This window comes from Suncus etruscus, chromosome 11 (assembly GCF_024139225.1).
Source record: "Suncus etruscus isolate mSunEtr1 chromosome 11, mSunEtr1.pri.cur, whole genome shotgun sequence".
Lineage (NCBI taxonomy): Eukaryota > Metazoa > Chordata > Mammalia > Eulipotyphla > Soricidae > Suncus > Suncus etruscus.
Genome location: NC_064858.1, coordinates 75,787,659 through 75,812,539, shown reverse-complemented (window position 1 = coordinate 75,812,539; position 24,881 = coordinate 75,787,659). Strand labels below are relative to the sequence as shown.

Sequence of the window (24,881 nt, the reverse complement as noted above, 5' to 3'; positions counted from 1 at the left end):
TGTCCCCCTGGGGGCCGGGAAGGTGGCGCTAGAGGTAAGGTGTCTGCCTTACAAGTGCTAGCGTAGGACGGACCGCAGTTCGATCCCCCGGCGTCCCATATGGTCTCCCCAAGCCAGGGGCGATTTCTGAGCTCATAGCCAGGAGTAACCCCTGAGCGTCAAACGGAAAAAAAAAAAAAAAAAAATGTGTCCCCCTAACGTGGACTGTTACTTGAAACCGGACTTAGTTCCAAAAGTATCCCCAATACAAGAACTCTTCCAAGACCTCCCTGCCGCAAATCTTTTGCCAATCTGAAGAAGGTCAGGGGGTGTGATGGAAAGGTGCCTAGGAACCCATACACCACAAGAAAAACCCAAAAGACAATGGGAAAACCTGTACTTCCAACATAAGTATAAGACCTGTATTACACCACCTCTTTACCTGCTTTTCCCCAAATGTAAGGTAGTCTTTTCCATCACTTTGGTCCTTTAAATACTTTGTTAATTCATTTTTTTTTAAAAAAATGTCTGTTCTACATATACATATGTGAGCACATACATTTTTATTCCTATTTTTATCTTTTTTGGGTGTATGACCTGTTTCTGTTTTCTTCTCTGTCCACCCCCAAATGCACCGACAATATAATGTAGCACCATTTCTCCCTGCAAAGGGACACTAAAAAAAGGGGAAATCTTTCATATAAAAAAGAGCTCTTATCTACTAGGGATAGGAACTCATAGTTGTTTACAATACAGGGATATCTCCTACCTTGAAAATATGTCACATGGACTCAACTTAGACCTCAGGTGATTAGACACCATCCGTCCAGCCTTGAACCTTGGATCCCAGACATAGAAATGGCACAGTTCTTTACAACAGCTGCAGGAAACAAATCCCATCCGGGACAGCCTTAATACTGCTGGGTCACCAACAAGTGCCAGCTCTAATATGATATCCTGACAACGAGGAAAATGGGAACAACTTGACCTAAGAGCAGGTTATCCTACCTTACCAGCTAACGATAAGACAAAATTAGAAGACTTGTCACCCTTTGGTAGGTCCAAAAGCCAAGATCGCGATTTACAGATGACTGGCTGCTAGACTGTATATATCTTGGGACCAATAGAAAAGCCCTAGTCTAGGGTTTGAACTACGACCTGCACAATATGATCTCCAGTTCCAAAGGTCTGGCAGAGACAATTGCAATGGAATGGGGCTTCTGGAAATACAAAGAAAGACGCTATCCTAAGTGCCATCTTAGGTTCAGTGCAGAGACCAAGACCACCAACCACAGAAGATGGATTAAAATGACACTGAGAGAACAGAACTTCTAGAACCACAAAGAAAGACTTCATCATAAGTCCCACTCCAGGACCTGTGCAGATACTGAGATCTCTAGATACAGAGGTCTGATTTTATCACCCAGGACGGAGCAGAAGTCTTCCAAACACCACGAAAGCACCACCGGGAGAGTAAATGATCCTGAAGAGTCTATAGTTAATCCCATGACAATATACTCCAAAGGTGGAGAAACCCCATATCTCTTAGGACAAGTGAATTCCTTTTCGAATGACCCCAATATTTACTGTGCCAGGGCAGGAGGGAAAAAAAAGCAAAAAGCACAAAATATTGCTTATTTTTTATATATTATTTTTTATCTTCATTTATTATTATTATTTTTTATTTACCTATCTATTTTTGGTCGATTTCTTTGTTTTGGTGTGGTTATTGAAGTTGTTGTCCCCATTTATACATTTTTTTTCTTCTTTTCTTTTTCTTTTTCTTTTTTCTTTTTTTGGTTTTTGGGCCACACCTGGCAGTGCTCAGGGGTTACTCCTGGCTGTCTGCTCAGAAATAGCTCCTGGCAGGCACGGGGGACCATATGGGGCACCGGGATTCGAACCAACCACCTTTGGTCCTGGATCAGCTGCTTGCAAGGCAAACGCCGCTGTGCTATCTCTCCGGGCCCTTCTTTTCTTTTCTTTATGTGCTCTGCCATGTTTCTTATTTCAAGACCATGGCTTTTTTTTTTTTTTTTTTTTTTTTTGTGGTGCTTATCATTATTGTTGGAGTCCTCACTGGATATTTGACACTTCTTTTTGTACTGGTGGAGTGTTTCACCTTCTTTTTCTCCTTCATCTCTCAAACCGATGATGAGAGCCTCTAGAAGGATTCTGCCCATTTTCGGCGTATTAGACTTTTACCCCTTTTACTTTTCTCTTCTTCAAACAAAACCACGTAACTTGAACTAGCTAGTCCTGTCTCCCAGTTAGAGGGGGAAATAAGGGAGACACCAAGACCAAACAGGTGCAAGACTACTAAGTAGTAGGCTAGGTACAGAGGGGACCACATATTCCAGCAGCCCCAGGGGTGAGGGAAGAGGATATGGGAGGTAGGACGAAAACGGAGGTGTAGGGAGGACAAATTGGTGATGGGAATCCCCCCTGATTTTATGTAAATATGTACCTAAAATATTATTGTCAACAATATGTAAGCCATTATGATCAAAATAAAAATTATATTAAAATAAAAAAATAATAAAATAAAATTAAAAATGTATATTATGTATACATTAAATGTATATATAATATATACATGTACATATAATAGGAAGGGTCCAGATCCTGGGTCTGAGGACTAATAATATTTATTGAGATCAAAAGAAATCTGATGGAAACAGAAACAAAAGTTAATGTAGCACCATGTATCAGCAACATTTTAATTCTTGACAAACCTAAATTATAGATAACTCCATTTTATAATTTATAATTATAGATTATCTCCATTTTACAGATTGGCTAATTGAGGCAAATTAAATGACTTTGAAGGTCATACACCTATATGAAGTGGCAGGACTAGAATATGAATTTAAGCAATGTAACCAGAGTGGTTGGCTTCCATACCTTACAGTATTACTGAAATAATTGGGAAGGCATGAGACCAGGGCAGTAATACAATAGATAGGGAGATCCCTTGCCTTGCACTTGGCTGGCCCTGTTTTGATCCCTGGCACTCCATATGGTTTCCTGAGCACTGCCAGGAGTGATACCTGAGCACAGTCAAGAAAAAGTCCTAAACACCTTTTGATATAGCCCCCAAAATGAAAAAAAGATTGGGAAGACACTTCTGATAGCATAGCTTCAGAGTTCCAGTGCTTCCTCAGATTATGTGATGTGACCTAGAAATTAGAAACTCAGCCATATTACTCTTAATTATCCCAGATGGTCTTGGAATTTTTTTCAAAGAAGTCAGATTGGGTTCTCATTTGAGTTTGAGTTTGGGTACCCAAGTACTCTTGCTGCTATCTACTAAACAGTCTCTTACTCTGTTCTGGAAAAGTGGTTGGCAGACACAGCATATATACTCTGTGTGTGTGTGTGTGTGTGTGTGTGTGTGTGTGTGTGTGTGTGGTTGGTTGGTTGGTTGGTTGACAGATACAGCAAATATACGTGTGTATGTATGTGTGTTGTGTGGGGGTGGTCCCAGCAGTGTTTGAGGGATCATGAAGTGCTAGTGTTTGAATTATAAATCATGTATTCCATCCAACTATTGTGTCATCACTATGGTCCCTGCCCCACCTGGCCAAAATCTAAAAGTGAGTTTTAATCTTTTTTATTCTTAGGAAATAGTGATTCCCAAGGCCAACTCTAGCATATATAGAAGCTAGTTTGATCTGTTCCCTGTTGCTAGAAAGAACATTAATAGGTTTGGTATGAATATCTGCCAGTAACATTGTATGACCACCAAATCAGTTCATTTAGCCTCACTGAGCCTCAGTTTAGTCATCTGCACAATTTTAAATAACAAGAGCATCCTTTTTCAGTGCCCAAATATGTTAAAGGATGTGAAGGTATTTGCCAGAGTGTTAAACAAAAACCAGGTGCTAATTTACTCTGTAAGCATACCCAACTACTACTATTCTTAGATCATACAAAGCCTTATGAGAAACTTATCTCCTCTGTGTAGAAAAAAATGCATCTTACTAATATGCATTCTAGGATGAGGAAGTCATCATGAGTTTAGCTTCAGCACTATAAAACATTTGGAGGTTGGGAGGTTGGAGTCAGACCTAGCAGTACTAAGAGCTTACTCCTGGCTCTGCACTTAGGAATCACTCCTTAGGGGTTTCAGGGGACCATATGATGCTTCAGAAATAGAAATCAGGCCAACTGTATACAAGGCAATGCCCTACTAATCTCCCTGGCTCTACTAATAATGATCACTGCCAATAAGGGGGGAGGAGGGAGGTTATGATGGTTTCAAAGTGATCACTATATTTATAGACAATAATTCCCCTACTTAGGGCTGGAACAATAGCACAACCAGTAGGGTGTTTGCCTTGCCATGCTGCCTACCTGGGTTCAATCCCTACAGTCCCATATGGTCCCCCAAGCCTGCCAGAAGTGATTTTTGAGTGCAGCTAGGAGTAACCCCTCAAGCCCCATCAGTTGTAACCCAAAATCCAAAAGAGAAGAAAAAAGAATTCTCACACTGTAGGGAATGGAGTGATAGCACAGAGGGTAAGGCATTTGCCTTGCACTTGGCCAACTCCAGACCTATCTGTGTTCAATCCCCAGCAGGCATCCCATAAGGTCCCAAGCCTGCCAGGAACAATTTTTTGAGCACAAAGCCAGGAGTAACCTCTGAATGCTGCCAGTTGTGCCCTCCCCCCAAAAAAATCCCACTACTGGGGCCAAACTATAGCACAGCAGGTAGGGTGTTTACCGGGCATTCAGCTGAGCCAGGTTCAATCTTTGACATCCCATATGGTCCTCAAACCTGCCAGGAGTGATTCCTGAGCACCACCTGTGTGGCCCAAAATCAAACAAACAAAAAAATAATTCCCCTACTTAAGGGCCGGAGCAATAGCATAGTGTATAGGGTATTTGCCTTGCACAAAGCGCACCCAGGTTTGATTACAGGCATCCCAAATGGTCCCCTAAGCCTGATTTCTGAGTGCACAGCCAGTAGCACCTGAGCACTGCCAGTTGTGGGGGAAAAAAGAGAATTCCCCTACTTCTCAGCAGATATTAATTCAAGAATCACTTTGAAATCTTGTGACCTTGCTGATGTGCTTTCCTTTCACTAAGGCAGTATAAGAAATACTTGCAAGATAATACACATCTAAATTCCTGGAGCCTGTGAATGCTACTGTATCAAGAGAGGCTTTGTAGATAGGTACAAATGTAAAGAAATATAGATTTTATATATATATATATATATATATATATATATATATATATATATATATATATATATATATATATAGGGTTTTGAGGTCAGTATACTAATTCAGACTATCAGATTGTGCCCTAAATACAACCACAAGTCATTTTACAGAGAAGGAAAGGCCCAGATGGAACCATTATAAGGGTTAAAAATGAGTATTCTCTGAATGGGGGCTGCCCAAGCCCCACCCACCCACACTCTCCTCTGCTACTGGAAAACCCAGCAGCCCCTACCCACACCTGCCATCTTCCCAGAAATTCAGTGTGACTCCACTACTGATGATGGCTGTCAACTATTCCCAGGTAGACTTCTCAAATTGACAACTCTAGGGCCTTCTCTGACTAGGTGAAGCAAATTTCCCTTCCTGTCTGAAGACTCAGCAACTCATAGCCACAACCCTACACCCTCCAACAGAAACAGATCGGCTCTACGCCATAAACTTAAACTGTGAAGCCATCAAATTTGTTCCAGATTTATACCTAAAGCACATACAGCTTAACAACACCTCAAGGGTCAGAGAGAAAGGACAGCTGTCGGGAGTTTCCCTTACACATAGCCTATCCAAGATGGACAGTGGTTTGAATCCCGGAATCCCATATGATCCCCCTTCCTGCCTTCCAGGAGCAATTTCTGAGTGCAGAGCCAGGAGTAACCCTTGAGTTCCACCAGGTCTGACCCAAAAACAAACAAACAAACAAACTCAAAAAAATTCATAATGCAGTTACTGCACTAAGATGACAGTGCATCTGATGGGAAAGTTACATAGAAGATCGCCAAAATCCGTGAACCTAAACAATAACACAGAGAATCAAGTAACATGAAACACAGCCTAGTAAATTCTTAGACACTGACTTTAGTAATACCATTGAAAGGACAGTTATTACAAACTGACCCTTACTGATCTACATTTTGATAATTTCATTTGTCTTTGTGTTGTAACAAGCAATACATAGTGAATTTGTGACTGTGAGGGTAGTGGAAACTGGGGACACTGGTGGAGGGAAGGTCACACTGTTAGTGGGATTGGTATTTGACTGTAAGATGACACCCAGCTATTAACACAAAACAAAGGCATTCCTCCGTCTTCCTCTTTTAATTCTCTCCTTTATATGTAAAAGACCACCTGGATTATTCAACCTTCCCCCTCCAGGTATATGGGTATTGTTTTAATAAAGAAAGAAGCAGTTCTGGCTTTTGGCTCTGGCAGACACCATGAGGGAGAAGCCACAAGAAACCACAGACTCCATTATTCTTTCCTGACTGGCTTGGTTTATTAATCCTTCACCAGTATCCTGCTTCTTCAGATCTGTCTGCTTGGGGGTTAGAAATACAATGCCTGGGGTGATCTCACAACTCAAAGATTTTTATTTTACATTTGAACATATGCCTGAAATGACTGTATTATGAATTACTTAGTAACTCACTGTGTTATAATATTTTTTGTTTGGGGGACACACATACACCTCTGGCAGTGCTTAGAGATCATTCCTGCCAGGTTTGGGGGAACATATGGGGTGCCAGGGATTGAACTGGATTAGATGTATGCATGACAAGCATCCTGCCCACTGTACTATTGCTCCAGCCTCTAGTTAAAAAAATAATTGTTTCGGGCCCGGAGAGATAGCACAGCGGCGTTTGCCTTGCAAGCAGCCGATCCAGGACCAAAGGTGGTTGGTTCAAATCCTGGTGTCCCATATGGTCCCCCGTGCCTGCCAGGAGCTATTTCTGAGCAGACAGTCAGGAGTAACCCCTGAGCATCGCTGGGTGTGGCCCAAAAAAAAAATTGTTTCAAAAAGAGGGAAAGGAAGATTTGACCACAGTAGATGTTATAACAAGTTTTAATCAGAGTGATTAAAAGGGCTGAAAATCGGGGCCGGGAAAGTGGCGCTATAGGTAAGGTGTTTGCCTTGCAAGCGCTAGCATAGGACAGACCGCGGTTCGATCCCCTGGTGTCCCATATGGTCCCCCCAAGCCAGGGGCGATTTCTGAGCGCATAGCCAGGAGTAACCCCTAAACATCAAACGGGTGTGGCCCAAAAACCAAAAAAAAAAAAAAAAGGGCTGAAAATCGAGAAATGCCATTAAGATAGCATAGTGTACTTTGCCCACAGCCGGCCCAAGTTCAATCCGAGCATCCTATATGGTTCCCCAAGCCTGCCAGGAGTGATTATTGAGTGCAGAGCCAGGAGTAACCTGGAGCAGTGCCAGTTGTGGCCCAATAACAATAACAACAACAAAAAGCCATTAGAAAAGGCAAGAAAATAGATTCTCTCCAGAAGAAATGCAGCCCTACTAACACCTTGGTTTTAAATTTCCAACCTTCAGAACTAAAATAAAATACATCCATATTATTTTAAACCAGTAAGTCTGATGGTTTATTAAAGCAGGAATATTAATTTAATGCAGAGGCTTAACTACAAAGCTACAGGCTAAATGGCACCTGTCACAAATAACTTCCTTAGTAGCAAAAACTGCCACAGTGACTGTAGGAATAATCAGGAATATTGTATAATGGTTTACTTGAGGAATCTCTAATCATGGAAAGAATAACTGGCTCACTGAATTTTACCTTTTCCCTACTAACATTTCTATTGGCTAACCTGTTGGGAGGAATCCTTGTATTTCAAGTTTCAAAGAAGATATGCAAACAGCCTCCATCAAGATGAGGCCCTGGTGCCAAGTTTATGTAAGCACAATAGCCAATGAAAGCCCTTGAAGATAAAATAGCTAGGCTCTAAGAAATGATTACTTATAGTCAAATCAGCTTAATCAAGAAACCAGCACAATTGTGGCAAAACTTTTTGCAGGCAAGGCTAGACAAACCGTGTATATTTTAAAATAGGGACCAGAGAGATAATACAGCAGTTAAGTCATTTGGCTTGCATGGTGGCCAATACAGATTTGATCCCCAGCACAATATACTGCTTTCCAGAGTACTGCCCAAAGTGATCCTGGAGTATAGAATCAGGAGTAAGATTGGACACAGCCAGTTGTGGCCTCCAAACAAAAAGTGTGTGTATACATATTTATACAAATATACATATATGAAAGAAAGAAAGTATATGGGGTGATGGTAGAAAGATGTGGCAGCATGTATGAGACCATGAGTTCAATTCCTGGCACCACTCCATATAACCAGTAAAATTCCTACACTGCCATTGTGTTCTCCAGGGCTGGGAAAAGTATGCAACCTCCAAACACCATGCTATAAAGGGGAGGAAAAGGGGAAAGTAAATTTTAAGTAAATAAAACTAGCAGTAATGGGGTGGCTGGAGTGCTTTACAATGGATAAAGCACTTGCCTTACTATCTATCACTCCAGCCAGTCTTTAAGATATTTGTACAGCTTATCTCTATTTGGTCAAAACACATTTCAGGGGCCAGAGAGATAGCATGGAGGTAAGACGTTTGCCTTGCATGCAGAAGGACAGTGGTTCGAATCCCGGCATCCCATATGGTCCTCCGAGCCTGCCAGGAGCGATTTCTGAGCGTAGAGCCAGGAGTAACCCCTGAGCACCGCTGGGTGTGACCCAAAAACCAAAAACACACACACACACAAATTCATTTCAGATGCTCTTTTTACATGTGCCTTTTTATTGCAAATCAAGTAATATTTGGGAGCTAGAGAGATAATAAAGGGATTAAGACATTTCCTTGCATGTGGCTGTCCAGAATAACTCCTTTTTTTGTTTGTTTTTGAGTCACACCTGGCAGTACTCAGGGGTCGCTCCTAGCTCTACACTCACAATCATTCCTGGTAGGCTTGGGGGATCATATGGAATACTGGGATTCGAACTACCATTCTTTCTGGATCAGCTGAGTGCAAAGCAAATGCCCTATTGCTGTGCTATCTCTCCAGCCCCTCAGAATAACTCCTAAGCACAAAAACAGCATTGCCAGGTATAGCCAAAAAATCTTATTACACTTTAAAGTTTCATTAAATCTTTATTAAATTTATTATTTTTTTTTTTTGGTGTTTTTGGGCCACACCCGGCATTGCTCAGGGGTTACTCCTGGCTGTCTGCTCAGAAATAGCTCCTGGCAGTTACGGGGGACCATATGGGACACCAGGATTCGAACCAACCACCTTTGGTCCTGGATCGGCTGCTTGCAGGGCAAACACCGCTGTGCTATCTCTCCGGGCCCCTAAATCTTTATTAAATTTATTAAAGTTTCATTAAATTCCTTCCATATACCTAGTATTCTTTCAGCTGCTATGGAGAACAAGGAAAAGTAATTTAAACTTTTTTAAACTGGATTATCAAAAGTCTTACTTGATTCATTCTCTTTTTTTGTTTTTTTGTTTTTGTTTTCTGTTTTAGGGTCACACCCGGCAGCGCTCAGGGGTTCCTCCTGGCTGTCTGCTCAGAAATCTCTCCTGACAGGCTCGGGAGACCATATGGGATGCCTGGATTCGAACCACTGTCCTTCTGCATGCAAGGCAAAGGCCTTACCTCCATGCTATCTCTTCGGCCCCTTATTTTCTCTCTCTCTCTTTTTTTTAAAATAATATCTTTATTTAAGCACCATGGTTACAAATATGTTTATAGTTGGGTTTCAGTCACTAAAAAGTATACCCCCCTTCACCCGTGCAGCCTTCTTGCCACCAATGTCTCTCATCTCTCTTCTCCCCTACCCCTTGCCTGTCTTCGAGATAGGCATTCTATTTCTCTTACTCACTACCATTATCATGATAGTTGTTAGTATAGTTATTTCTCTAACTGCACTTACCACTCTGTGGTAAGCTTCATATCATGGGCTGGTCCAGCTGTCATCTCTATTGTCTCTGGGTATTATTACCATACTGTCTTATTTTTCTTCAATCCCATAGATGAGTGAGACTATTCTGTGTTTATCTCTCTCCCCCTGACTTACTTCACTCAGCATAGTAGTTTCCATGTCCATCCATGTATAGGAAAATTTCATGACTTCATTTTTCCTGGCAGCTGCATAATATCCCATTATGTATATGTACCACAATTTCTTTAGCCACTCATCTGTTTTCCGACATCTGGGTTGTTTCCAGATTCTGGCTATAGTAAACAGTGCTGCGATGAACATAGTGGTGCAGAGGGCATTATTATACTGTGTTTTTGTGTTCCTAGGGTATATCCCTAGGAGTGTTATTGCTTGATCATATGGGAGCTCAATTTCCAGTTTTATAAGGAATCTCCATATTGCTTTCCAGAAAGGTTGGACTAGACAGCAATCCCACCAATAGTGAATGAGTTTCTTTCTTCCACATCCCCAATAGCACTGATTATTCTTTTTTTTTTTTTTTTTTTTTTTTGGTTCTTGGTTTTTGGGCCACACCCGGGGGTGCTCAGGGGTTACTCCTGACTGTCTGCTCAGAAATAGCTCCTGGCAAGCAAGGGGGACCATATGGGACACCGGGATTCGAACCAACCACCTTAGGTCCTGGATCGGCTGCTTGCAAGGCAAACACCGCTGTGCTATCTTTCCGGACCCAGCACTGATTATTCTTGTTCTTTGCGATGTGTGCCAGTTTCTGTGATGTAAGATGGTACCTCATTGTTGTTTTTATTTGCATCTCCATGTTGATTAGTGATGTGAGCATTTTTTCATATGTCTTTGTGTTTCTTTGAGGAATTGTCTGTTCATTTCTTCTCCCCATTTTTTGATGGGGTTAGATTTTTTTTCTTGTTAAGTTCTGTCAGTACCCTGTAAATCTTAGATATTAGCCCCTTATCTGATGGGTATTGGGTGAATAGTTTCTCCCATTCTGTGGGTTGTCTTTGTATCCTAGTCACTATTTCCTTTAATTGTTTAATTGTTCCAAGTGAATTTCAGGAATGTTTGATCCACTTCTTTGAAGAAAGTCATGAGAATCCTTAGAGGAATTGCATTAAATCTGTACAATGCTTTGGGGAATATTGCCATCTTAATGACATTAACCCTCCCAATTTATGAACAGGGTATGTGTCTCCATTTCCTTGTGTTCTCTTTTATTTCTTGAAACAGTGCTTTGTAGTTTTCTTTGTATAGATCCTTCACCTCTTTAATTAAGTTGGCTCCAAGATATTTGAGTTTGTGTGGCCTCTAATATGAATGGGATTGTTTTCTTTTAATGTCCATTTCTTCTCTATCATTATTTGTGTATAAGATAGCCATTGATTTTTGTGCATTAACTTTGTAGACTGCCACTTTGCTATATGAATCTATTGTTTCTAGAAGTTTTTTGGTAGCGTCTTTAGTTTTTTCTTTTTTTGTTTCTTCATTTGTTTTGTTTTGGGGTCACACACAGCAGCACTCAGGGGCTACTCCTGGCTCTATGCTCAGAAATCACTCCTGGCAGACCTGGGGGACCATATGGGATGCTGGGATTCAAACCACCGACCTTACCTCCATGCTATCTTTCTGGTCCCATCTTTAGGGTTTTCTAAATATAATATCATGTCATCTGCAAACAGTGAGAGCTTGACTTCTTCCTTTCCTACCTGGATACCCTTGATATCTTTTTCTTGCCTAACTGTTATGGCAAGTACTTCTAGTACTATGTTAAATAGGAGTGGTGAGAGGGGGCAGATTTGTCTTTACCAGATTTTAGAGGAAATGCTTTTAGTTTATCTCCATTGAGTATAATATTGTCATGGGCTTGTGGTAAATGACCTTGATTATATTGAGATAAGTTCCTTCCATTCCCATCTTGTTGGGAGGTTTTTTTTTTTATCATGAATGGGTGTTAGGCTTTATCAAATGTTCTCTCTGCATCTCTTGATATGATTATATGTTTTTTTTCTTTTGTTGATATAGTGTATTATGTTGATTGATTTGTGTATGTTAAACCATCCTTGCATCTTTGGAATGAAACCTGAAACCTACTTGGTCATGGTGTATGACTTCTTTTTTTTTGGTTTTGTTTTATTTTGGGGTCAGACCTGGTGGTGCTCAGGGGTTACTCCTGGCTCTGTGCTCAGAAATCGCTCCTGGCAGGCTCAAGAGATCATCTGGGATGCTGGGATTCAAACCACCATCTGTCCTGAATTGGCTGAATGCAAGACAAATGCCCTACTGCTGTGTTATCTCTCTGATCCAGGTGCATGACTTCTTGATGAAGCATTGGATCCTATTTGCTAGGATTTTATTGAGGATCTTTGCATCTATGCCCATCAGGGTTATTGGTCTGTAGTTTTCTTTTTTATCAGCATCTCTGTCTGCTTTTGGTATCAGGGTGATGTTAGCTTCATAAAAACTATTTGGGATTATTTCTATTTCTTCAATTTTGTGGAAGAGTCTGAAAAGAATTGGTAGTAGATCCTCTTGAAAGGTTTGAAAGAACTTGTTGGTGAATCCATCTGGGCCTGGGCTTTTGTTTTTGGGAATACTTTTGATTACCATTTTAATTCCTAATAGTGATGGGTCTGTTTAGTTATGCTAGATCATCCTGCTTCAAACTGTGGAAGATTATAAGGTCCAAGAATTTATCTATTTTTCCAGGATCTCTTGCTTTGTCGCATAGAGTTTCTCAAAGTAGTCTCTGATTACCCTTTGAATCCCTGTAGTATCTATAGTGATCTCTCCCTTTTCATTTCTAATTCAATTTATTAAGTTTCTCTCCCTTTCTTTGAGAGTTTTGTTAGTGTTTATCAATCTTGTTTATTTTTTTAAAGAACCAAGTTTTATTTTCATTGCTCTTTCAGATTGTTTTTGGGATTTCCAATTCATTAATTTCTGTTCTAAGCTTTGTTTTTTTTTGTTTTGTTTTGTTTTGTTTTGTTTTTTGTTTTGTTTTGTCTTGTTTTGGGGTCACACCCGGCAGCACTCAGGGTCACTCCTGGCTCTACGCTCAGAAATCACCCCTGGCAGGCATGGGGGACCATATGGGATGCCAGGATTTGAATCACCGTCCTTCTGCATGCAAGGCAAATGCCCTACCTCCATGCTATCTCTCCGGCTAATTTCTTTTTTTTTTTTTTTTTATTTTTTTGGGTCACACCCGGTAACGCTCAGGGGTTACTCCTGGCTATGCACTCAGAAGTTGCTCCTGGCTTGGGGGACCATATGGGACACCGGGGGATCAAACTGAGGTCCGTCCAAGGCTAGCGCAGGCAAGGCAGGCACCTTACCTTTAGCGCCACCGCCCGGCCCCTCCGGCTAATTTCTGTTCTAAGTTTTGTTATTTTCTTTTGCCTACTTAATTTTGATTCATTTTGTTGTTAGCTTGTTCTGTAACACCGACAACCCCAATCTTATGATAGGAATTCAACTTTGGGACTTCTGAATAACTTTTTATTGATTAAGAAAATAATGTCCTCAGGACAGTATAGTAAACTTTATCAAAGATAAAGTGGTCATGATGCATACATTTTTGGTACATTTTTAACCGCCTGTCAGTGAATCTGAAGGTTTATGAAACAGGGAAATTGTCAAAATCAGACTACCTAAAATTTCAAGTGTGTAAAATCTATGTGTGTGTGTGTGTTTAGTGTATATTTAGTGTACATTTAGCTTTATTGTAACAAAGTAACTGTTACACTTTTAAGGTTTAAAATTGAGCATCTTTCCTTTCCAGTAAAACAAAAAGAAAATTTTAAAATAAACAGGAACAAAATTACAATAGAGAATGTCAATTCCAAATAAGTTTCTGTAGGTTCTGCTGATTCTCCCATCGAGCAGCAGGGCTCAAGTCATCATTAGAAGAGAATTTTATTTTATTTTATTTCCTTATTTATTTTTTGTTTTTTGGGCCACACCCAACAGCTCTCAGAAGTTACTCCTGGCTCTGCACTCAGAAGTCGCTTGGGGCAGGCTTGGGGGACCTTATGGGGTGCCAGGTGTTGAACCTGTGTCCATCCTGGGTCGTCCGTGTGCAAGGCAAATGCCCTACCACTGTGCTATTGCTCTGGTCCCAAGAATTTTATTTTAGACATGTCATCTTGGGGCTGGAGAAATAGCATGGTAAGGCGTTTGCAGAAGGACGGTGCATGCAGAAGGACGGTGGTTCGAATCCCAGCATCCCATATGGTCCCCTGTGCCTGCCAGGGGCGATTTCTGAGCCTAGAGCCAGGAGTAACCCCTAAGCACTGCCGGATGTGACCCAAAAACCAAAACCAAACACACACACACACACACACACACACAACAACAAAAAAAAAAAAGAAGTGTCATTGTAACAGTGGGGCCCTGGTTGTCACTCCCTCAGGAACCACCATGTTAGTGATATCCCTGGCCTAAGGAAGAAGAGAAAGTGCTGCAGAAGAATTTCAACAAACTCAAGAAAAAGAAAAAGGCTCTGAAGAAACAAAGTAGCAGCAACACAGCCGGTCAAGAAGGTGTCAAGCTCCTTGTCAGAGCAGTTGTGGTAGACACAGCCACGGCAACAGAGCAGGCAAAGCTGCTGGTGAAGTCAGGAGCCATCAGTGCCAATAAGGCCGAGAACAAGAACTCAGGCTTCAAACATTGAACATTAGAGGGGAAGGTAAAGGACCCTGAGAAAGGACAGTCCCTACTTTCAGCTGTTCCAGAGAAGCATGCTGATGACGACCTGCAGGGATCATTCAGATGTCCCCAGAAGAAATCTCTGTACAAGAGCTTTGTATTTCCAGTGATCTGCTCCAGGAACTGGGGCCTGAGAGAGGAAACAGAGGGCCCAGGAGCTGATGATGGTGCCCCCGAAGCTTTGACTGGGACTATGTAGAGCCAAGTGGTGCCCTTTCTTCAACCTCACCTCCCAGAGGAGCAGGGATTGAGACAGAGATCGTGACAGACACGGCCACTGAGACCAGGAGCGAGACCGGACAGGGACAGGGACAGGGATCTGGATCGAGACTGAGATCGAGATGGAGAAGGCCTTTTTCTACAGATCAGACTCATTCCCTGAACGTTGAACCCCTCGAAGGGGGGATACTCCCTATATGTATGAGAAGATATGATCCCACCCCCACCCTCTTCGGGGCTTTCCATTTGGAAACATCACTGACCTCTTCATGGACCCACCCAGAAACTGTCTATGAAAAGATGAAGTGACCTATGAAAAGATAAAGTGAGCAGATCAGGCTATTGCTGAGCTCAACGGGATCCAGATAGAATCTGTACAAGGTCAACATTGTCCATAAACAGCCCATAATGGATGCTGCCCCTGGCAAGTCTGTATGGGGCTCCCTTGCTACCCAGAATAGCCCTAAGGGTTGCCACCAGGACAAGAGAAACCCAGATAGTCTACAGCAGGGGTCTCAAACTCAATTTACTTGGGGGCCGCTGGAGGCAAAGTCAGGGTGAGGCAGGGCCGCATAAGGGATTTCACACACACAAAAAAGTCCTCAAACATCATTATTAACAGTTTTAATTATTTCTTCCGAACATGAATAGAACATTGAGTGAAGATCATGAACAGTTCTTCTGAACATGGCATCTTTTGCCTATTCCTTGCTGCCAGAGACTTGACAGCGCTTCTTCTCACAAATCTGAACCACGTTTGGCTTTAGAGAGAAAGCAGTTGAGACCCTCAGTATGGCTTGAAGATGATCATCATTAAGTCTAGACCTGTACTTTGACTTATTGAAGTTCAATGTGGAGAATAACTTTTCACACAAATATGTGCTCCCAAAAAGGCACATGGTGCACTTGAATATTCGGGAAAGCTCAGGGAAGCTGGAGGGCAATTCTCTCAAAAACTGCCCAGGCATGTCTGCTTTTCCACTAATCTCCCTGAACTTGGTTTTGAGATCAAAGTTGCATTGCAGGCCAATGAGCTCCATTTGAAGCACAGGAGGGGCATCTTGCACATCAAAGGAAAAGGGGTCCACAAAAATTTGGAAAGTGGCTCTCTGCTTTTTTTTTTTTTTTTTTTTTTTTTTTTGGTTTTTCGGGCCACACCCGTTAGATGCTCAGGGGTTACTCCTGGCTACGCGCTCAGAAATTGCCCCTGGCTTGGGAGACCATATGGGATGCCAGGGGATAGAACCGTGGTCCTTTCCTTGGCTAGCACTTGCAAGGCAGACACCTTACCTCTAGTGCCACCTCGCCGGCCCCACTCTCTGCTTTTTGAAGTCTGCAAATCTGTGATCAAATTCCTTCTCTAGCTTAAAAATAGCATCAACATATTTCTCACCACTGAATGGTATGCCTGCACCCACAAGTTCCTTGCATGCTGGGAAATGGCAAAGGTTTGTCTGAGAGAGATGGAATTTCCATAACACAAGTTTTATAGAGAATGCTCTCACGTTGTCATAGGCAGCACTGATAAGCTGCCCCGGGCCTTGTAACATCTTGTTTAGTACATTCAGCTTCTGTGTGATGTCAACAAGAAAAGCTAAGTCCATGAGCCATTTGTGATCACTCAACTCAGAAAGAGCATTCCCATCCTTCTCCATGAAGGCTTTCACTTCTCTCAACTCAAAAAATCTTTTCAGGATATTTCCCCTGCTGAGCCAATGTACCTCGGTGAAATAGAGCACATCTCCATATTCTGACTCCATGTCCTCTAAAAAAGCACGAAACCTCCTATGCTTTAAGCCCCTGGATCTGATTTGGTTGATGCATTTCACAACAACAGACATCACATTGTAACACAGCAGGCATTTACTGCAAAAGGCCTGCTGATGGATAATGCAGTGAAGAGCAATAGCCTTCTCTACACCCTCCTCTTCAAGTTTTTTTTTTTTAACAAGTGCCACCAGTCCATTTTTCCTCCCTGTCATCGATGGCGCTCCATCGGTTATTATTTTAACAAACCTCTTCCATGGCAAACCTGCATTCTCAATGGCATCACACAGATGTCGAAATATCTCATTAGCGGTGGTCTGGCCATGCATTGGAATTATTGTGAGCAGCTCCTCTGTCAATTCAAAATTGCAATCAACACCACGGACATAAATTGTGAGCTGCACAGTGTCTGTTATATCTGTGCCTTCGTCAAGAGCAACTGAGTATGAATCAAAACATTTGGCTTTCTCACACAGTTGATGATAAATGTCACTTGACATGTCAGAAATGCTCTCTGCCACAGTGTTGGCAGAAAGGCTGATTTTGCTAAACTGACCTTTCTTTTCTAGACAGATAATACTTGCAGCCTGTAACATGCATTTTTTAAACAAACTCCTGTGAATGGTTTCCCTGCCTTAGCAATCATCTCACTAAACATAACTAGCTTCAACTGATGCAACATTCTCTTTGGTTGCTTTCTTGAAGAAATCTTGTTGCCTCATTAGACATGCTTTAAGACTGGCAACCCGCTTGGCTCTCTCATTTCCTTGATATTTTGCACATTCCTCTGCATATTTAGTTGAATAATGGCATTTCAAGTTGTACTCCTTGTGCACTGCAACTTTCTCTGAGCAAATAAGACATGTGGGGATGACCCTGTGCTCAACAAAGAAATACTGCGTCTCCCACTTTTCCTGAAATTCTCTGTGCTCGTCATCAATCTTTCTCTTCACTGCAGGCTTTGATGAAGTCATGATGAAGGTATGACAAAATCTAATTCTGTAATAAACTTCTCTCCCTTCTTTCCCTTCTCTCCCGTAGGCCTCCAATAATGCAAGGGACAGCGGGCAGGAGCAGTGGAAATGATGTCTGCGCTAGGCGCAAAGTATTCACGATTATTCGCTTACTGAATATTTGCAATAAAAAATCGCATTAGTAAGAAAAAAATCGCAAAAAAATCGCATTAAACATTTGCATACCCCGAACGGAACTGCTCAGAGTATGCGAATGTTTAATGCGATTTTTTTTCTTACTAATGTGATTTTTATTGTGATTATTTGGTAAGCAAATAATCGCGAATACTGCGATATTTGAAGGCCAGCCATGGGCCACAAAATGTTGTATGGAGGGCCGCAAATGGCCCACGGGCCGCAAGTTTGAGACCCCTGGCCTACAGTGATGACATCTTCATTGAAAACCTTGAGGGCGTCTTCAAGGGAATAGAGTGGGATCTTGTGTGTTTCATCTGTCCCAATATTGGTCTCAGTAAACACTGAGGAGGAAGTTCCTACATCTCCCTCTGCCTCTGGCTTTTCAGCATTTGGGATCAGGATAAGCCTTTAAAAAATATGGCTGCTGGATTTTATCTCAGTTGTAACACCATGATCAGTGCACACTCCCCTCTTTCTTCACCCCAAATGGATCTTGAATACACACACACACACACACACACACACACACACACACACACACACATCATCTTAAACTGCGAGGATGTTCATTAAACATCACACTTAAACATGCAAAAGGAGAAGCCATGTTGTTAAAATGCCCATTTAATTCACCCAAACATCAAACCTACCTTTTGCTGTCTTTACATAACCCCCAATTTTTTTTTTGTTTGTTTTTGAGCCATACCCGGTTACTCCTGGATATGTGCTCAGAAATCATTCCTGGCTTGGGGGACCATATGGGACACCGGGGAATCAAACTGTGGTCCGTCCTAGGCTAGCGTGAGCAAGGTAGCACCTTATTGTTGTGCCACCGCTCCAGCCCCTATTACCTCCTTTTATTTTATTTAAGTTTTTCTCCTGTTTTAGACACAAGAAAGTAGACAGATACATGTTGGTAAATGCTAACTATCCATATTCACATGGAGACATAGTGTGATCTCTGAGCCCAATATACAAAGAAAGGGAGGAAAAAACTAGAATTGTACTACTACACAGGGACCTAACACCCTTGTCTTCCAACAGAGTGAAAGGAGCAGAAGAGTTTTCTTTTTTCCCCACAGAGCATAGTACTGTTGATTCCATAGGTTTTTTTGCAGACAATGAATACAATGAATTTGGAACTGAATGCAGTAGGGATCTTTTTTCCCCATTCAATTCTTTTAAAGGTATTTCCCCAAATTAAGTTGAGAACTTAATGGTGTAAAGGAGAAAAGAGACTGAGAGAGAGAAAAGAGACTAAAGGGAGATTGAGCACAAAAAGGGGGGTGGGTGGGAGAAAGACTGCAATTTATTCTCAGGGATTGGAGGAAGTCAATTTCATTTTGTACTTTATCAATATACTCATATGCTTCTAGTTGCTCTTTTTCTCCCTTCTGCTCACCCAATGACCTGAGAGCTTCCTGCGTCTTGGGGCAGCTGGGCCCTGGACTTTTCACCTTGCTGCAGCAGCATGGGCTGGCATTTGGGGGCCAAGCTAGGGACCAGCTGCAGGCATGGGCGCAGTGGAGCCAGAGCACCCTGTGCAAAGTCTTTAAGTCAGGAAAGCAAGGACTTGGTTGCTCTGACAAGTGTAGATGTTCTGTCTGTTTAATAAATAAGGGTAGGGTTCGGAGAGACGGCATGGAAGTGTGGCGTTTGCCTTGCATGCAGAAGGATGGTGGGTCAAATCCCAGCATTCCATGTGGTCCCCCAAGCCTGCCACGGGCGATTTCTGAGCGTAGAGCCATGAGTAACCCCTGAGCGCTGCCGGGTGTGACCCAAAAACCAAAATAAATAAATAAGGGTAAATATCTAAGGAAAAGTAAAAAGCACTGGGGCCAGAGATAGTACAACAGGTTATACATATCTCTCCTGCTGTGTAGAGCTCAAAAAAATTAGTAAAAAATCATCTAGCTTTTCTATTTGCTCACAAAAGTTTAGTTAGTTACCTTGAAACATCTAGTAATAGATGTGTGACTAATAGAATTATAAAATTTTTTACACCTTGTCTTTGGACTTTTTTTTTTTTTTTTGGTTTTTGGATCACACCCAACAGTGCTCAGGGATTACTCCTGGCTTTGAGCTCAGAAGTTTCTCCTGGTAGGCTCAGGGGATTATATGGGATGTTGGGATTTAAACCACTGTCTGTTCGAATCAGCTGCATGCAAGACAAATGCCTTACTGCTGTGCTATCTCTCCGACCCCATGGACTTTTACTGGAATTATTTTTTTCTTCTTTTGAGGCACATCTGGTGGTGCTCAGGGTTTTAATCCTGGCTCTGTGCTCAAAGATCACTCCTGAAAACCTATGTAGTATCAGGGATTAAAATCAAGTTAGCTGTGTGCAAGGGATGTGCCCTAGCCACTGTATTATCTCTTTTGGCCCTTGCTGGACTTTAGATCCTTTAGAGGAAAGGTTTAGGCTAAATTTTGGTGCTAAACCAGAGATATCCCACTGCTGGATGACAATAAGAATACATATTCGGGGTCAGAGCAATAGCACAGTAGTAGGGCAGTTGCCTCGCATGCAGCTGCCCAGGACGAACCTGGGTTTGATCCTTGGGGTCCCATATTGTCCCCCTAGCGAGGAGCGATTTCTGAGTGCATAGCCAGGAATGCATCACCAGGTGTGGCCCAAAAACTAAAAATAAAAAAAGAATACATATTCTAGGATTCAAGAAGTAAGAATTACTGTCCAGAATGATTGTTGTATATGAAGATATACAATAAATAAATAAGTTAAGCTAGAGAGTTGATAGTCTGTGAAGAGTGGCAAAAGAAATGATTTAAGGACTCTTAATATGAATTAACTGAACAAGGCTTCAGCAAAGAATGCTCTGCTGATGAGATTCTTTATGGACTCTTTTGTCTGTCATCTCTCCATGAGGAAGACAATCCACAGAGACTTTTCCCTACTTTCCTCTTTCCTTCACACACCCCTTTTGAGATATAAAGACCCATTTAGTCTTGGTTAGCATTAGATCAATAATTTTTCCTGGGGCTGGAGCAGTGGCACAGTGGTAGGGCGTTTGCCTCGCAAGCGGCTGACCTAGGACGGACTGTGGTTCCATTTTCTGACATCCCATATGGTCCCCCAAGCCAGGAACAATTTCTGAGTGCATAGCCAGGAGTAACCCCTGAGCGTCACTGGTTTGTGGCCCCAAAACAAAAACAAAACCCCCCAATAATTTTGCCTGTTAACTTCTGCCCTTCTTCCTATGTTGATTGACACTGAACTTTAAATATCATACATAAAATACAGTCAGCACACTCAGTCCATGAGGTTGGAAGCCCCCAAATCCATCTTTTCTATATTATGTCTGCCATGTTTTCTTTTTTTATGTATAGTATCTTTATTTATTTTATTTTTTTTTGGGGGGGGGTCACTCACGGCAGCGCTCAGGGGTTACTCCTGGCTCTATGTTCAGAAATTGCTCCTGGTAGGCTAGGGGGATCATATGGGATGCCAGGATTCGAACCAATGTCCTTCTGCATACAAGGCCCTACCTCCACAATATCTCTCTGGCCCCTAATATCTTTATTTAAGTACCTTGATTACATACATGATTGTAGTTGGGTTTCAGTCACATAAAGAACACCCCCTTCACCAGTGCAACATTCCCATCACCAAAGCCCCCTATCTCCCTCCCTCCCCACCTGTATTTGAGACAGGCATTCTACTTCTTTCACTCATTAACATTGTTGTGATAGTTCTTAGTGTAGTCATTTCTCTAACTGCATTCACCACTCTTTGTGGTGAGCTTCATAACGTGAGCCGGTCTTTCTGCTCCTCATCTCTATTATCTCTGGGCCTTATTGCAATAATGTCTTTTCTTTTCTTTTCTTATATTTTTTCCCATTTCTCTTGTTTCGTGGCATAGAGTACTCAAAAGTACTTTCTTGTTACCCTTTGCATCTCTGTATTATCTGTAGTGATCTGAGAGTTTCCTCACTCTTTCTTTGTGAGTTTTGCTAGTAATTTATCAATCTTGTTTATTTTTTCAAAGAACCAACTTTTGCTGTCATTGATTTTTTGGATTGTTTTTTGGGTTTCCTTTTAATTAATTTCTGCTCTAAGCTTTGTTATTTCCTTCTGCCGAATTATTTTGGGTTCATTTTGTAGATTGTTTTCTAATTTTATAAGCTGTGTCATTAAGCTATTTATGTAGGCCCCTTCTTCCTTCCTGATGTGTGCTTGCAACTTTGATTTTGAGTCTGTGTTTGTTCTGACTATTCAGATGTATTTCTTGTAGGCAGCAGAATGTTGGATTAATTTATTTGGATCCATTTTGCTACTCTGTGGCTCTTAATTGGTGCATTTGGCCCATTGATGTTGAGAGAGATAATTGTCATAGGATTTAGAGCCATCTTTGTGTAGAAATTTGGTGTGTATTTAGGCCTGTCTTGTCTTAAAGTAGACATTTCAGTTTGTCTTGTAAGGCTGGTTTTGAGTCTGTAAAATTTCTGAGATGCTGTTTATCTATGAAGCTATGTATACTTCCTTCAAACCTGAAAGTGAATCTGACTGGGTATAGTATTCTAGGTGAAGCATTCATTTCGTTGAGTTTTGTCACTATATCCTACCACTGCCTTCTGACATTGAGGGTTTCTTGTGACAGGTCTGCTGTAAATCTTAGGGTTGCTCCTTTGAATGTAATTTCCCTTTTTGATCTGGCTGCTTTCAGTATTCTATCCTTAACTGTGGGATTTGTCATTGTGGCTAAAATGTGTCTTGGGTACTTTACTTTGGGTGTCTTTTAGCTGGTATTCTTTGGGCATGCAGGTTTTGGTCACATGCAGTCTTTAGCTCTGGGAGTTTCTCTGTAATGATGTCCTTGAATGTTGATTTTTTCCTGCAGATTTTCTTCCTATGTATTTTCTTCCTGAGTCTTTGGGATTCCAATGATTCTTGTGTTGTTTCTGTTGAGTTTATCCCGGACATCTACTTTCATCTGTTCACATTCTTTGAGGATTTTTTCCATTGTCTGATCATTTGCTTTAAGGCTCCTTTCTAATCTCTTCTGCTGTATGGAGTTGTTCTGTATCTCGTTCTTTAGCCCACTGATTCTGTCCTCAGCCGCTGCTGCTCTGTTGGAGAGGCTTTCCATTGAGGCCTTTACCTCATCTACTGAATTTTTCAGTCCTTATTTCAGCTTGGAGTTTTCTGATTTCCATCTTAGTAGTCTGTTCAGCTTGATCTATGCTTTTCTTGAGTTCACTGAACGTTCTCCATATTTCTACTCTAAACTCCCTATCATGACTCTTTTGTGCCCAAACACAAGGCAGGAAACAGCCTCCACCAATATTGGGTGGAAACAGCTTACCCTGTCCTGGACCCTGAAGAGATTATGTTCACTGTCTTCTTGACTGCCTTATGCAGGAAAGCAGAAAAGCAGGCAGGGAGTGAGGCAGCAGCTGTTTATCATGACTCTCTTGTGCCCAAACACATGGCAGGAATCAGCCTCCACTCTTATTGGGCAGGGACAGCTTATCCTGTGCAGGATTCTGAAGAGATTATGGTCACTGTCATCTTCTTGGCTGTCTTCAGGAAACTCAGGAAAGCAGGAAAGATGCATGTCATGCTTTTTTAATCCTCGCAGTTCCCCTGCTCCAAGCCTGTTCACCGTGGGCTGGACTCTGGCAATTATAATTTTTAGACAGAGAGCCCTTATTTTGCATGAAGCTAACCTGGATTTGACCCAGCACTGCATATGTTTCCCTGAACCTACTTGGAGTAATCCCTAAACAGAGAGCCAGAAATAAACCTTGAGCACTGCTGGGTGTGTCCCATTTTTTTTTAAATGTTCAATGGTGGGAAAGATAGTACAGTAGGTAAGGTTCTGTGGCCTTTCATGTGACCAACCTGGGTTTAGTCATCAGTACCCCATATGGTCCCTTGAGCTCTTCTAGGAGTAATTCCTGACCAAATTCAGGCTGTGCACTGTCAGCTCTGGCCCCCAAACTGACCTTCCCCCAAAATCCAGGAGATAAGTCAGTGGTAAAATACCTGCCTTATAGGCATGAGGCCAATAGTTTGATACCCAGCAAAATTGCACTTACAGATTGCCATCCCTGAAGCACTGCCATTTAGATTCCCAGTGCAACAATGACATATGCAGTCTCTGGCACACCACAACAAAGTACAAACACAACTAAAGTGTGCAACCTTAAGAAAGCACAGATGTGTGTGACTCATGCTATGTGTAACAACAAAGGGAAGGGGGGAAAGAAGGTGTATTTTCTCAGGAACACCATTAACTGGGGGAAATTGATAAACAAATTAATATATTTGTATGTATAACATTAGTCAACAATATGGGGCTGGAGCGGTGGCACAAGTGGTAGAATGTTTGCCTTGATGCATCTAACCTAGGACAGACCGCGGTTCAATCTTCCTGCATCCCATATGGTCCCCTAAACCAGGAGCAATTTCTGAGCACATAGCCAGTAGTAACCCCTGAGTGTTACTGGGTGTGGCCCAAAAAGCAAAAAAAAAAAAAAAACAAAAAAACCATAAGAGCAGGCTAGACATGGCTGAAGAACAAAAATACTTCTACAAATATGATGCAAATATATATGTATATATATGTATGTATATGTATATATGTATATATATATATAAATATATATATATAACTCCACTTATGGGAAATTCTAGAATCGTCAATTTGAACCAATTGAAGGTAGGGGCCAGAGTGATAGCACAGCAGGTAGGGTGTTTGCCTTACGGTCGACCCGGTTTCTATCCCTGGCATCTCATATGATCCCCCAAGCCTGTCAGGAGTCATTTCTGAGTGCAGAGCCAGGAGTAACCCCTGAGCACCACTGGCTGTGGCCCAGTAAAAGAAAACACACACACACACACACACACACACACACACACACCAACAAATTGAAGGTATAGGCTGAAAATGCAGGTAGTCAACTATCAAAGAGCATAAATTTGGGGCAAGTAACAGTTCAGAGTGTTGTTCAAGATATATAAAGGTGATATTATTGGTGAAATTCACTAAGTGGAAAAATTATTTCATTGTATGTTAAGAATAATTGGGAATGGGGCCAGAGAGCTAGCATGGAG

General features: G+C 41.7%; 1 pseudogene; it reads left to right on the top strand.

Annotated features, from left to right (window-relative positions):
* The first annotated feature begins 5,943 nt into the window (after positions 1-5,943).
* LOC126022111 (negative elongation factor E-like) lies at positions 5,944-23,394 on the top strand (annotated as a pseudogene).
* Positions 23,395-24,881: the final 1,487 nt, after the last annotated feature.